At 41.3% G+C, this 15,570-nt stretch overlaps 2 non-coding genes across 2 annotated transcripts; both read right to left on the bottom strand.

Annotated features, from left to right (window-relative positions):
• Window positions 1-736: 736 nt before the first annotated feature.
• On the bottom strand, window positions 737-823 carry TRNASTOP-UCA (transfer RNA opal suppressor (anticodon UCA)). The gene has a single exon. It is a non-coding gene; the product is annotated as a tRNA-Sec (tRNA).
• A 13,840-nt stretch (window positions 824-14,663) lies between these two features.
• Window positions 14,664-14,750, bottom strand: TRNASTOP-UCA (transfer RNA opal suppressor (anticodon UCA)). The gene has a single exon. It is a non-coding gene; the product is annotated as a tRNA-Sec (tRNA).
• Between the last annotated feature and the right edge of the window lie 820 nt (window positions 14,751-15,570).

Below are 15,570 nucleotides of genomic sequence, written 5' to 3' on the forward strand. Positions count from 1 at the left end.
TTATGTAGAGGTAAGTGGATAGAAATGTGTGCGCTGCCAATGCTGAGACTCTTTCAAATGTAAATCCATCAAAATAATACCAAATCCTCTACATTACTTTTAATCTTAGAGATCACATTAATGCATAACTCCTGCCTAAAATAATAAGATAAAAATTGTAAAATCAAATTTTTAGCATAATTTATTGGGAAGTTATTATCTGCAGTACTTTTTTTCTGCCACTAGATGTCATCAGTCCAACCTCCATCATCATTTAGCCCACCTCCTAGGAATCAATGCAGCCCTGGACCCACCCCTGCAGAACATGAATTGATTGGTTGAATTTCCATTTCTGAGCCCTACTCTGGGAAGTGTAACAAGATGCTTAAAAAGGAAATGTTGGGGTATTTAATTTGCTTAGTAAAAAGAAGGAATTCCTCAGTCTCCTCAATGATCAGACTGCAGCATTGCAACTTTATACCCCTTCACAAGGTAAGGGGCTGACCTGTGTCTGAAATTTGTGAACACAGCCAAGAACTGCTCAAACACTGGGATTTATATGATTGGGTCATCCCTGTGCTGGCATCTCAGTGCAGGAAGTAGATGGGGAGCCTGGATGATACCTGAACAACAATGTAGTCATCCTTCTGGGGTGTGTGGGGGGGTCCTGTGTATGCACTGACCCATTACACAACATGCATAACATAAAGGTAATTAATGAACAGCAGACTCCAAAGGTTACCCTACAGCCTTAAAATGCCCAGAGAGTGGAATTGAACCACTCTGCCCCTAGGCAGCTTTAGGTTTGATGCCTAAACCCCAGACCACTGAGGATCATCTGGGCAATGGTCAAACCTACTCCATGTTTTTCATAACATGTGGGCTGAATAATATTTCCAACTTATGGAGAATTTTTATTTTCAAACTTTTTTTTTCAATGTTAAGTTAGATGTGTTTAATATATAAGCAAATCCCACGGCAGTATATGCAAGATGTGATGCAGCAGCAAGCAAAACGCGTGCTTTCAAATTTGCATGCTGTGCAAAGCATTCTGGGTATTAGCAGATCAGAATATTTTTGCATATTTAAAGGGAAAGTAAAGGAAAAAAGCTCTTCAGTTGCTTTATCCTGAAAATTCCATTCCACCAAAGCTCCTGACACCATTAAATTTGCCAAAATTCTTCAGTTAACTCATTGATCTTCATTGGTCCTTTCTTGTCAATGTTTCTTTTTATCTACTAGATTGTAAGCTCTTCGGGGCAGGGTCCTCTCCTCCTGTATCACTGTCTGTATTAGTCTGTCATTTGTAATCCCTATTTAATGTACAGCGCTGCGTAATATGTTGGCGCTATATAAATCCTGTTTAATAATAATAATAATAATTGTGTGTTCATTGTAATCCAGTTCATTGCAGTTAGTGATGTCTTCTTTTTTCTTTGTTTTTGTGCATCTTATTGGTATTTGTTTAGGAATTTTTTAGTGTATTTTTTATCTTGCTTTTAGTAAAAAAAACCCCTAAAATAGTGGACTTATATAGCGCCCACATATTAGGCAGCGCTGTATGTTACATAGAAGTTGCAAATGACAGACAGATACAAACAATGACACTGGAGAGGAGGACCCTGCCCTGAAGAGCTTACAATCTAAGAGGGATGATCAGTTCTGTACAATATACCCAGTAGCAGGACAAATATTCCTAGCAATTACAATATTTAGGCAGGGGTATAGTCGTAAAAAAAAGGAGAGGGACACGGTATTATCCATGGTAAGCGCGCATGCGCATCATTGTTATGTAAATGCCTTATTCCCAAAAAAAGTAAGGGCGCGGCATGCCCACGCATTCCCGCCCACCCTGTATGTAAGTCTGGAAAGGGGGGGAGGATACCAAGATCTATTCAAACCAAACTTATCTCATTGAGTACAATTTAACAAAAATTCATTAAAAAAAAGGAACAGATATAAGATTCCCAATACCTGATGATCATCTGGTGAACACACCTAATATTCTCAGGGCTGACAGCTCCTTCCTTGTATTACTACCCGTGCATTGGGCTGGTTCATAACTTCCCCTTCACTGCACAATTTTCTTTGGCTCCCCATGGCCGGCACCATGCATGGCAGCATTGGTTCAAAAAGAAGAATCTGTACATGCGCCAACTGGTGGCAGGTAGAGGTACTACCACACACTGCAGCCCCCATTCATTCCCTATAGGACTGCTGCAGGAAGATGCTAAGACCAAATAGGGGGGATAATGTAAATATGACCCATAATGCCGAGCTCTGATTGTACCCCAATGCTATAGCAGACTTCATAGTTCTATCTGCCCCCCCCCCCCCGGGCCATTTCTAGGTCCTGACGTGGATGTGCATGGTTTAGGTGCGCCTGGAGCCTCTCTTTATATGTTGTGTGTGGGGAGCGGCAGATGTCCTCGCTCTGATCTGGGATTTCAGTCATTATTTATTCTACATACCAGGAGGAAAACAATCACACCAATATAGCTCTGCATAAAACAAATGGAACCTATCGGAGAGATAACAAAAAAACCAAAATAAAACTTCAAACTCTTTACATCAAAATATTTTTAATCATTAAAATGATCGTTTTTTTCTCTCCATTAGAGGGAAACTATTACATTCCAGAGGAGTTTTATATTTACATTCGGAAGATGAAACGTCAGGAAGAGAAACAAATCTGCAGCCAACAATCTCTAATCGAAAATCCAAAGAACAGAAAGACAATATGCAATGTACAAAAAAGATGAACAAGATTCACTCGGTTTAAGATGGGTGAATTTCATTCATTAATCACCTAATAGGAATATTTATAAATTGGGTTCCATTTATTTTTTATGCATACCAATATACAATGTATATCAACAATCAGAATGTTCAATAACCCCCTAACAGGTAAAGTGATCACATGATCTGGGTACAGTCAGTTCCTAAAAACAATGTGTGAAATAGAAAAACTTGTCATGTGGAGGGATCTTAATGACTGACAAGGGTCCAATGGCAATTCCAATATGGCAGGTCTTGTGGGGTGGTGCCAGGATGCAGAAGTTAGTACTTTAGAACCTAAAGGGGGCCAAGGAAGGACAACCAGTGAACCAGGGACAGGGTCATGGGCATCTAAGGGTCATTGATGGGGATAGGCTACCACATCTGGTCTGATCCTACACAAGAGCTATTTTAGCACAAGTCTTAATGGTAGACATGATAGGAAGGTGTCATGGTACACAAAGGGCCCCATTTATTAAAGCTCTGGAGATGATAGACTATCATAGGTGAACCAGCACACTTGGAATCGATCTGGTCCAGGATTGAAAACGAATAGCAAATCATTTTATTAAATCAATTTTGCAGGTACTCCCATGAAAGTCATAGAAAGCTTTAATAAGTCAGGCTCAATGTATTGCAGCTTGCTGTATATGGAGCAGTCGGAGTGCCCATGCAAGTTGACCCCTGTCCAGACCAATGCCTACAAAAGGGAACTCAAGCTTCAGAAATGGACTATAGGGCTACACCACACTGCCTAGCACTACCATGACGCACTGTGCCTGTAAAAGCTGTGTGTTGTGGTTCGGTTGGGCAGTCCAATCAAACACCGTATTTTTGGCCGTATAAGACGCTCCGGAATATAAGACGCACCAAATTTTAAGGGAGGAAAATCTAGAAAAAAAAGATTCTGAAAGATTATTTCTGTGCCTTTCAAATTCCCTTTCTGATCACTCTGTGTCATTCAAATTCCCCTTCTGATCACTCTGTGCTTTTTTTCCACTGTACGGCAGTTAGGACAGGGAACAGCAGGGGGCGTTGTGCCGGCTTCTTTCACTGCAGCCAGGAGGAGACACGCGCTGCCAGACAGGAGAAGAGACACATGCTGCTGCAGAGAGGAGAAGAGACACACGCAGGATCGGGTATCGGGTGAGTATCTTATTTTAATTATTTTATAACACATTTGTCGTATAGGACGCACCAACTTTTCCCCCCCAGTTTTGGGAAAGAAAAAGTGCGTCTTATACGGCAAAAAATACGGTAAATGGGTAACCTAATGCAATGCTTGCCAACAAAAACAGTGGCAATGGAAATGCAGACAATACACGTCAAGTAGACGGAACATTAAAAATCGCACTCAGTGAGAACAGCGTTCCCATATCATAGTTACATAGGTTGAAAAAAAGATATAAATCCATCAAGTTAATCCAATAGGAAATAAATCAGCATATTCCACCTATAGACATACATAGTTGATCCAGAGGAAGGCAAAAACCCCTGGTACAATTTGCTCAAACAGGGAAAAAATATCCTTCCTGATTCCGTGAAGCAATCGGATGTTCCCTGGATCAACAGTCTCTGGTATCTTTACTTTAAGACAAAATGTGTGTGGTTTAATAAAACTTTCATTTTTCATCTGCATGTAAATGTATAATTAGTAATGTATATAATGAACATCAGCCTATCCACATGTATGTTGCAGTGCCATCACCATCAGTGTTATATCTGGTAAAAGGAATCAATAGAACATACCCGGCAATATTTGCTGCAACAGGTTCATGAGATGTATCCATTAGTGTTGGTCGAATATCTCACTATTCGATTCCACAGATATTTGATCGAATAGTGAGAAATTGTCCAGGTGATCAAATGCCGAATTCGAACACCATTGAAGTCAATGATGCGAGAATTTGGGGTTTTTTAGGGTCCTTTTAGGGCTGCAAGGGAAATCAGATTGTTCTTGCAGCCCTTTACTAGTTGTATGTGTTGGTGGAGAGAGTTTCTCTATCCAAGAACCCATAGAACAGCGCTGCAACAGCAATTGCTGTTGCTGAGCTGTAATACTAGTGTGTGTTCTTGGATGGAGTTTCTATCTCCATTCATCACCTATCATGCCCAGAGATCGTAATGGAACTGCAGCGGTAATCTGCAGTTCTGTTTCCCACATGACGTACTATTTGTTCTTGGATAAAGAAACTCTATCCAAGAACACGTAGTGGTAGCACAACGTGGCAACAGCGATCGCAACTGCAGCGCTGTACTATGTGTTCTTGGATGGAGTTTCTTTATCCAAGAACAAATAGTACGTCATGTGGGAAACAGAACTGCAGATTACCGCTGCAGTTCCATTACGATCTCTGGGCATGATAGGTGATGAATGGAGATAGAAACTCTATCCAAGAACACATAGTACGTCATGTGGGAAACAGAACTGCAGATTACCGCTGCAGTTCCATTACGATCTCCGGGCATGATAGGTGATGAATGGGGACTTGTCTATATTGCCTGGAGATCCCGCAATGACAGGAAGATTCCCACGGCTGCACAGACGAGGGAATCATAATGTCATTGTTTGAAAACCTGTAAAAAAAAATGTTAGTTAAAAAAACACAAACATTCAATAAATGACTTTAATATTTATTTGTATTTTTTTTAATAGATCTTTTACATTTTTCCCTAAATTTTTACCATTGAATCCCGTGTTTTTCGGGTCGGGTCTATCCAAATTCAAACAGCCATATTCGGGTCAAATATAAGAACAACCCGAATTCGAACACCAACACTAGTATCCAACTTCAAAAGCTATAACACTGAAATCCCCAAACAAGCAGTTTTTCTTCTTTAATTATTTTGACGTCCCCCTCCCACCCCCCGGGGATAAAAGACATTGAGAAGAGTTTGATGATGGGAGGAGACGAGGAGATAATGCCCAGGAACATAGCAATGTTTTATCACGCTATTAATCACTGCCTCCGAGACAATTACTGCCAAGCAGACGCTGTGCCAGGCACGCTGGCATTGATAAACTAGCCCTCCCTGATTACACCAGGCTCTAATGAAAAGACAGAAATGAATACAGGGAAACAAAGGTCAGCTTTAAAGAGGCTGTCACTGGCCCACATCGGGCAAATGCAGCATTGTGTCGCAGTATAGCTCTATAACCCTATTACGCCCGATGGAGGAATAATAGGCACCCATGTAGCTAGAGAAATTGTGGTGCAAAGCTTGTTTTTTAAGCTCAAATTTTACCACCCCCAGCTCTCTCCACATTCCGGCCCTTACTGAAGGGTTTTTATTTATCTTACTTTGTCAAAAAAATTTACAGCAGATCCCTTGCATGTGCCGTTTCCTGGTCAGCCTAGCCCTGGCCGTCCAGACCCTAACAACCCCCTTACCCTGACTTCAATGCTGCGGACTCTTCTTCTGGACCCCATGAGGACTCCAGCATGGGACGGCCAATAGGAAGCTTCTACATGACATGGGCACCAGGTTAAGAGCCCCCGTAAGCAAAATATTAGAGAAGACTTGGGACTGGAGGGTAACGTGAACATGGGTGAAAAAAGCAATACATCACATCATAAGGGGGAAGAAAGGTGATTTTGTATGTGGTACAATGGCTGGTACCAGGAGGGCCGGTCTAAATATTTCAGAAGCTACTGATCTGCTGGGATTTTTACTCACAAACATTCCTGGGGTTTACAGAGAGTGCTGTGAAAAAGGGAAAATACCCAGTGAGGGGCAGTTCTCTGGGTGAAAATGTCTTATTGATGCCAGAAGTCAGAGGAGAATGGTCAGACTGGTTCCAGCTGATTGAAAAGCAACAGGAACTCAAAAGCAACAGGAACTCAAAACCATCATTACCCCCGAGGTTTGCAGAAGAGATCTTTCAATGCACAGCATGTCAAATCTTGAAGCAGATGGGCTACAGCAGCCGGAGACCCCCGGGGGACACTTCTTTCAGATAAGTATAAGAACCTGAGGCCACAATTCACACAAATTCATCAAAATTGGACAAATGAAAATTGGAAAATTATTGCCTGGTCTGATGAGTCTAAATTTCTGCTGCAACAATCAGGGACCGAATTTGGCTGCTGGTGGTGTAATGGTGCAGGAAATATTTTCTTGATGATAATCATCATTTAAATGACACCGCTTCCTGCACCCCACCACTCTGGTAATTAAGACCTTAAGACAAAGGTGGGTTTGTTCAACCCTAAAATCAGCCCTGCCAATGAAAACCCCCACACAAAAAGCAAAGTTTGCTTTTGCTTTTTTCATGTATTTTTCAAGTATTCATTGCAGCATTTTCTAAATTCAATGCCAGTCACAAAATAAAGTGGAGAATCATCATCAGCACCTGGCGGTAACGCTTTATGCTTAGAGAACACTTACTGAAGAGATAAGGACAGGCTGACCACAGGCCATTGCTTCCTACATATCACACAAAACATGGAAAATGCAGCATCTGTACTGCAGCTATAAATAAACTTGGGTCACCCCAACCTCTCCCTACAGAAAGTGAATATACAAGAAAGGTCTATCCATGAAATAACGAGACTGATATATTAATTGACTTTAATTTATTTCTATGACAATTCTAATGTTTGTCTCCTTCAATATTCTCTCCATGTACAATGAAGCATGGATGTCGTCTTGTTTCCCACTGGTGGAAGGTGAGGAGCAGATCAGTTTCTGATGTTTTTTTCTTTCCTGCATCCAATGACATAAAGCGTGTTCCTTTATTCACCAATTTCCATTTAGAAAAAAGAAGTCCCCAGGTGCCAAATCTGGTGAATATGGAGGATGTTCCAGCGTAGTAATGTGTTTGTCGGTCACAGAAAGTGCTGTGTGAGAAGGAGCATTGTCCTGATGAAGAATGAAACCATTTCCCACATTTCTGCCGTCTTTTCCTGACTCTTTCTCTCAGCTTTGTCTTCCTTATAATAATGTTGGGTCACTGTTGTGTCTTCTGGAACCCATTCTGCCAAAATGACGCCTTCATGTCACAAAACACGATGACATGGATGTGAGTTTGGACTTTTTTGGTTCTTGGTGATGAAGGTGTTTCCAGTGACTGTGGTTTGGTTTCAGGATCATACTGGAAGATCCGGGTTTCGGCACCAAGTGATGACTTTATGGAAAAGGTTCGGCTCCACCTCAAGTTGCTGCAGAATGTCAGCACAAATTTCCTTGCGGCTCTCTTTTTGGTCTGGTGTGAAATTTTACTAAAAATATCAAATTGACGCCTTTCTCAACTTTTATACTTCTCATGATTTCAGCCCATGAGGGGAAACACAACGGCAATAAACGGTGACTGACAACAAACTAAACACAGAGAGTGCCGGCGTTTGTCCTGCATGTTTGGAGAAGTTTACACATTCATGGCAAGAGATCAGAATCATCTCACTGCTTTGTGATGGAGAGCCTTGTTATTTAGTAGACCTAATATACCCCTAAAGACCGTGAACATATAGTAAAATAAAACCATATAAATGCCCTGAAACCATTTCAGTTTACCTTCAAAAGTAACATTTCCATTCCCACAAAACTTTTTCACTGTAACAAAGCTGCGGTGTAAATAAAAATGAAGTGTTGCAGCTGGATGGAATCCATGTATTGCGTTCCACACGTTTCTTGTTGACTCTCAGCATTAGAATTAATATTTTGCAACCTTAATACAAAAAAAAAAAAAATTCATTTGACAAAACATCGGTGTGTAAACAAGGCTGACTAGTAATCTGCTACTTTGTAATACCCAGAAGATGCGAGAGTGCGGCGGGATAATAGCTCCGGGTATTTGTCTTTGACTCAGATATGCAAAAAAGGAAAAGAAGAAAAAAAATCTGAGTAAATATTGAAAATTGTCTAATAAATAATGTATCAACAGCTTAATGTTCGGAGAGGGATACGCTCAGCTGCGCAAATTCCTAATAGTGGAAGTTTTGGAGTGAGAAAAATGTCTCCCATTAGGTTAGAGTGGGTAAACCTGATTGCAGGGGAATTAGCGGCTCGGTGAGGACTCAGAGATGTGAATCGCATGGAAAAGTCATCTACCTGACGCTTGGATTATATTAAGCGGCTTCAGGATAAACTTTTTGACTTTCTTTTTGGATTGAGCAGGGGAGGGTTAGAGCCCAGGATGGGAGTTTGCTGCAGAGTCCCACGGGGGAAATGAGTGGCACTGGGCTTCATGTTAAAGCAGTGTGTAGAACAAACCTAGGGCACCTATGTAGAACTGACATGGGTCTCCGTGGGGGCCCCTGTTGGCTGAAGTGGTTCTGGGGTGCTTATGATTTGGCTCACTTTGCACCCTCTTAGGTATGCCTCTACTTTTGACCAACTCCAGGCCATGCATAGCCCCTCATCATCCACCCACCACCAGAAATCCCCTCTGTATTATATTTCTTTTTTTTTGCTTGTTTTTGTTTTCTTTTGTTTTATTTTTTTTCATTTCATTTTTAAAAGTCTTTGGCCCAGTCACATGACATGCAGGGTCCTCTTTCTCTTCTGACCTTCTCTTGCAATGTATAGACTGGCACTGTCCATGTGATGCCAGCTCTGGGCAACATTGCATGGTCAGTGAAGGCTGCGGTAATGACGCACTCAATGGGGCGGGGCTGTGACACCTACTCAATAGCGCCTTAGTCATTCAGGCAAACTGATTGGTCCTGATTGATGATATCTAAGTATGGGGTTGCTGTAAGGGGATAGCTCCGGAAACCTTGTGAGTATTGCAGCTAGAGCAACTTACTGGCTAGCACACAGATTCATTCCCTTCTGCAGCTTTTCATCAAGTACCATTGCAATTCACAATATGCAGTCTGTGTGATCAGGCAATATAAAATATGTTAGGCAAAATTTAATTACATCTTACGCAACCAAACAAAAATATTACATAATGCAGCTTACCAGTCCTTACATGTGGCAGCTGCATTGGTTTTCGGGCAGGATTGCCAGGTAAAAGTTAAGGATTAACACAGCCTGTACACTAATGCATCCGCCACATTTGGACTGCAAAGTTGCAATATAGGACTTTTTTTTTGTTTTTGGCTTTGGATATGGTTTATGGTTTTGAAGTCTTCTACATATAGATTCTATTTATAGTACAGCACTGGGCAATATGTTGGTGCTTTATAAATAAAATTTATTATTAAAATTTGAAATTTTATTTTCTAATTCATTTCTTTGTACGGAGGATTTAGACTTTAGGGTATTGTAGGCTCAGTGGCCCAATAATGTATTTTGGAGCCGCCCTTTAATGCTTTTATTTGATTTCCATAGACAGGGAAGAGAAAAGTTCTATAAAGCATTAAATCTCCAGCATCTTGGTGACACGCAGGCAGTGGGGACATCTGTCTTGGAATGACAAGGGTGTAAGCTCGATTTATCTAACTTGGACATGCAGCCCTGCAGACAGCAACACATCATGGAAGGACTGGATGAAATAGAGATTTTGGGATCACCGCATCTTCAATGTCAATAGGAATTAGAAGGAGATTTTATCTGGAGCTCTCAGTCAGTTTGATGCCTTTCTCAGCCTTAAATGTGTCCTGAAGTGGAATGTTCTGCATCTTAATGTGTGCAGAGCCGCCGTGAAGTGCGAAAAGAAAAAAGAAACAACCTGATCAGAGCTTTTGCTAAAAGGACAAATCATGGCAAAAGGCCAAATGTGCAATCGAAACCAAAAACGGCTCTGGGGTGTGCGGAGTCGGGCCAGATTTTTGCACCCTAATGGCTGTGTAGTTAGTGGGGATGTCAGGGTCAGACTGGGGACCTGGGGCCAACCAGAGGAAGTACAGAGGACCCATCAGAGGCACAGTGACCCAGTGACTTCCCAAAGACATATACAACCTAAATATTGGGTCATGTGACTGGGGACCTGAGGAAGTACAGAGGACCCATCAGAAGACGCAGTGACCCGGTGACTCCCCAAAGACTTATACAGCCTAAATATGGGGTCATGTGACTGGGAACCTGAGAAAGTACGGAAGACTCGTCAGAAGATGCAGTGACCCAGTGACTCCCCAAAGACATATACAACCTAAATATGGGGCCATGTGACTGGGGACCACCAGCATTTGTTCTGGTTCTCCTGTGAGCCAATCCAGTGTTGGTGATGTTTAAGTTTTTGCTTTTTGGAAGTTCATGTTGGAGAATGTTGACTGTTTTAATAGCCAATGGGAATACAGTTCTCAGTCTATATGGCAGAAACTAATTCCTATTGATTGGTTTTCCTCAATCTCCATCTTGAACCTTGTATCCCCCTCCACCCATTGTCTTCTATGTTAGACATGGGTGAATTTGGCAATTTTATTTTTCAACAGTAACACAGTTGCCAATTTATGGTGAGCAGTGTCTCCATTGATTAATGGTCCTCAATCTCCATTTTTCATCTTGACCTAATGCAAATGGAGCAGGCTTCAAAGGAAGCACCTTAACAGATTCTGTGCCACCACCCCAACCATAATTAACCTCCATCTTTCATCTTGTACCTCCCTCCTGTTATCGCCCTATACAGCAGACATGGGTGAATGTTTGATATTTTTAAAACCTACAGGAACATAGATGCCAATCCATATGGCAGGAATTCTTCCCAGTAGTTTGTGTTTGGTGAAGTTGGTTCCAAATTTGTAATAGTTTGCTTATCATTGCCCATCAATACAGATGGAAAAAGCTTTAGGAGGCAATTAGGAAGCTCTGTGCCACTACCCCACCACATTCCTGCTCTTTGGGGCATTGATTTATGGATAATCAATCCTAATCTTGCATATTCTACTCGCTTTCTCTTGTCACCTTATACAGCAGACACAGGTGAATGTTGGCTATATTAGCCAAAGGTTACACAGTTGCCAATCTATATGGCAGCCAGTGTTTCTATCAGTTGGTGTTGGGTAGAGGTGGTGCCAAATCTGGAAGAGTTTGCCCATCACTAATGTAGATAGAAAAATCGTCAGACGAAGCAATTTTGCAGACTCTGTTCCCCCAATTTACCAGCCATATTCAATCTTCATCTTGCATCTTGTACCCCCTACCTTTCATCGCCTTATACAACAGGCATGGATGAATGTTGGCTATATTATTAGCCATTGGGAACACAATTGCCAATCCATATGGCAGGCATTGTTCCATTAGTTGGTGTTTGGTAGAGGTAGGACCAAGTCAACAAGAAGAGTTTGGCTAAGTCTTAGGCAGGTAGAACACGCTATAGAGATGGCAATTTAGCAGCCTCTGTGCCACCAGTCCACCTGTTCCTACTCTTGGCCCATTGGTGAACATCAATGAGATATGGATAACACCAAACTTAATCAGTCTCCATCTTGCATCTTGTACCCCCCTCCTCTTATTACCCCCAACATAAATCAAACTAATGATTGGATTTCTTATTATATTCTGATATCCAGGATATATGATATCCTGTAATATGTAAATCCCTAGAACAAGGCTGTACTTTCATTTTCTGCTGAATATATCTAGAGTTCCTCTATACCCCCTGAATGTTAGCAGCTGATCCTGATATTTTTATTTCTGACCGCTAATAATTTTAAATTGCAAGAATTGTACAAATGTGCACACCCGTCACTCAAAGTTTGGCTGCCATTGGGCATCTGGCCTGTCGGGTGTTGCCAGGACCCTTAATAATTGACTTCTGGTCACATGATCACAATGATAACAAATCCAATGGCAGATATTATGGTTTCATATTGGTCATTTCCATTTGGTGGTATATTTATATGTGTTTCAAAAATGGTCGCCAGCGGTAATCCCAAATAAAAGGTTTGCCATTCCAATAAAACAAAGGGCAGGGTAAAAGTAATCCCAATCACTAAATTTACTTTGTTTACTTCCTCTGGCAATGTAACGCTCCTGACCCCGGTCATCATCATCTATGGTGTGAATATCCTCTAAATATGAATATTTTTAATTTGCTTATTAAAGTAATCGAAACATAAAACCTTATTCATGGGCAGTGTCCCCGCTCATGACACAGCAATCAGAATATAATCACACATTCACACACAGAAATAAAGAATGAATTCATTAGACTGAGGGAACGGATTTCAAAGACATGTTCTGACCTCTCATTACCCCATGCAAAACTCAGAATTAATTAGAGGAAAGCCGCGCCGGCTGCCAGAGTCACAGCTAACCCGCTCACGCTAATTTCCCATCGTAGAATGGAGTGGGGTGAAAAGCGTGAAAAGAAGGTGATGAATGTCAAGTATTTATAGGAGTTCTTGTTCTGAGCGTACATGTGAAATCCTGCCAATGGTGAATGAATATCTCATGGCATAGGAAGCTGCCACATAATATGGAATTGGGATGATTGTATGCATTCTATTATTTTTTGCAAACTATTTTGTGCATTTTTATCACCGTTTGCAAAGAAATGGTTCACATGGAATGGAAGGGCTCCGATTCTTTGCTCATTTATTTTGCAGGTGGCAGGAAGCGGCAGCATTGTGGTGCACATTTTCAAATGTCTATCCAGGAGTTGTCTGCTGGCTCCATAGGCCTAAATTGGAACCGCTTGTCACCGATTATCCTGGACCCGAACAAGTTAAGTGGTGCTTCTATGGAAGGTTCACTTTAATGAATATCGCAAGGAAACTTTTCTTCAAAGCGGAGCTATTATCACATTTTTAATATTGTATAAAGGGTGGGGATCTCTTTATATAATTAAATATAATGGGTTTTTTTTTATTGTTTCCACCGCAGTGGTAAAAAACGAAGAAAAAACCTGCAGCCTCCTGGGACACGTGTCACAAATACCTGGAGACTATGGGCTGCTCCCTCTACGTATGCCTGACATTGGGCATGTGCAAAAGGGGCTTTCTTGGCCCTTGCAGTGCAGTGATGTTGGCTCTTTTTTTTTTACATTTGGAAGAAGAGTCATCACTTTATCTAGCAAAGTTTTTGTTGAGTTTAAAGTAGAACTAAGTATAAAGAAACAAAAAGTCACCGGGGTAAAAGCAATAACCCATGCACAGGAATTACTTTATCAATGACCGTCCAATGGCTGAAGAGGATCACCTTAGACCTGGAAGAGTCATTGGAGAACATGGCAGCTTCGGGAGGCAGCGGTTAAAGTTTCCTGGACCCCTCATGCCTGCAGGGAACCTCCAAAGAAGTAAGTGGGTGCCATATGCCATATCACATAAGCCACATGAAAATGTATGCGACCTTCAGGGAGTTATTCTACCAATCATACCAAGAACAAATCAACAATTGTTGCAATAATGCAACTGTGCCAAAGTCATCTTTTACATAAACCAAACATATTCAGGATCTCACAGTATTTCTGGATGGTCGGCAACCTTCTGTATGCCATGGAGATGGTGAAAGGACCTGGGACACTCTGATCTGCAACCAATGTTAGAGGGGAATTCGGAAGCCCTCACCAATCTACTGGGATTGAGTGGCCAAAGTTTTGTATAACCAATTAATTCTTTTCTTTTTTTTGGTTGGAATTTGCAAAACATGGCCCATGTGTATGGTATTCTGTCCTTGGATATGATCGCTATGGATCGACATATTTGGAAATGAAATCACATGTGTATGTTTAGCATGGATGGGACATGAACCAAGGGATGGGGTTGAGGGGAGGAAATAGATTGTATGTGTGGTCTATGTAAAGGACCGAGGAGGGAACTTGAAATAACTCTGCTGGATCTGCCCGGGGTTTAGCCATCTTGCCCAGTCCTCATTCATTGGACAAATACCAGAGATATACATGACTGTGAGCCAGGAACTCTGTGACCCCTAGGTAATACTTGTATAAAATGCTGGAGCATTCCTAAGGTGAGTCCTGTGTTCTCAAGTGAGAGGTAATAATTACCTGGAAGTCTTCTATTGATCCATAAGATAAAAATTGATCAGTAGGCTGAAGCCAAGGGTCCACAGCCAGACAACGCCCAGAAGGTGGAATTGAACCACTCTGCCGCTAGGCAGCTTCAGGTTTGAAGCCTGAACCCCAGACCACTGAGGATCATCTGGGCAATGGTGTAAGTAGCTCTGTGTTGTATATAAGGGCTGGGCTGATTAATATTTCCTACTTAGGGGGAGGTTTTATTTTCAACTATTTTTAAAGTTTCTGTTTGATGAGTTCAATGAATTAGTAAATCCCAGTGCAGTAAATCCAAAAAGTGATGCAGCAGAGAGCAGAGATTGTGCTGTCCCATCCGCATGCTGTGCTGTGAAAAGCATTCTGGGTATTGGCAGATCAGAATATTTATATATTTAAAGGTAAAGTAAGAAAGTTTTATTTGCTTTATGATGGAAATTCCATTCCACCTTTCAGAGCTCCCGCACCATTATTTTGCCTAAATTCACATTTTACACATTGAGTTTCTTTACTCCTATTTGTTTTTTTTCCCTTTTTTTACTTTTTGTTGTGTTTATTGTATTGAAGTTTATTGTCATTACTGTTCTTCATGCATTTCACTTTTTTATGTACTGTTACTTTAAATTATTTGCTTTGATTTTTTTCTTCTCATTTTCTGTTTTTTATTTTACATACATGAATAATAATAATGAATGCAATAAGGGGCCGAGTCCGGTAGGGGGGATGAAAGCTTCTGGGATCCTCATGGGACATTTAGAGGACACCTACCACAGCAATGGAAAATATTCTGCTCGAAGGCTTCATGCACCTACCTAATGGGGGTTATTTATATAAAATTTACATGTTTTTAATATATTTTCTTATTTCCCTATTTGTCACCCTAGCATTGCTGATGGGTGCCTCACGCTTCCTGCACTTACCTACCCACTGGCCCATTGCTTTTAAAGCCGCTTCTTCACGTCTGTCTGGCTTCT

This window comes from Pyxicephalus adspersus, chromosome 5, assembly GCF_032062135.1.
Source record: "Pyxicephalus adspersus chromosome 5, UCB_Pads_2.0, whole genome shotgun sequence".
Lineage (NCBI taxonomy): Eukaryota > Metazoa > Chordata > Amphibia > Anura > Pyxicephalidae > Pyxicephalus > Pyxicephalus adspersus.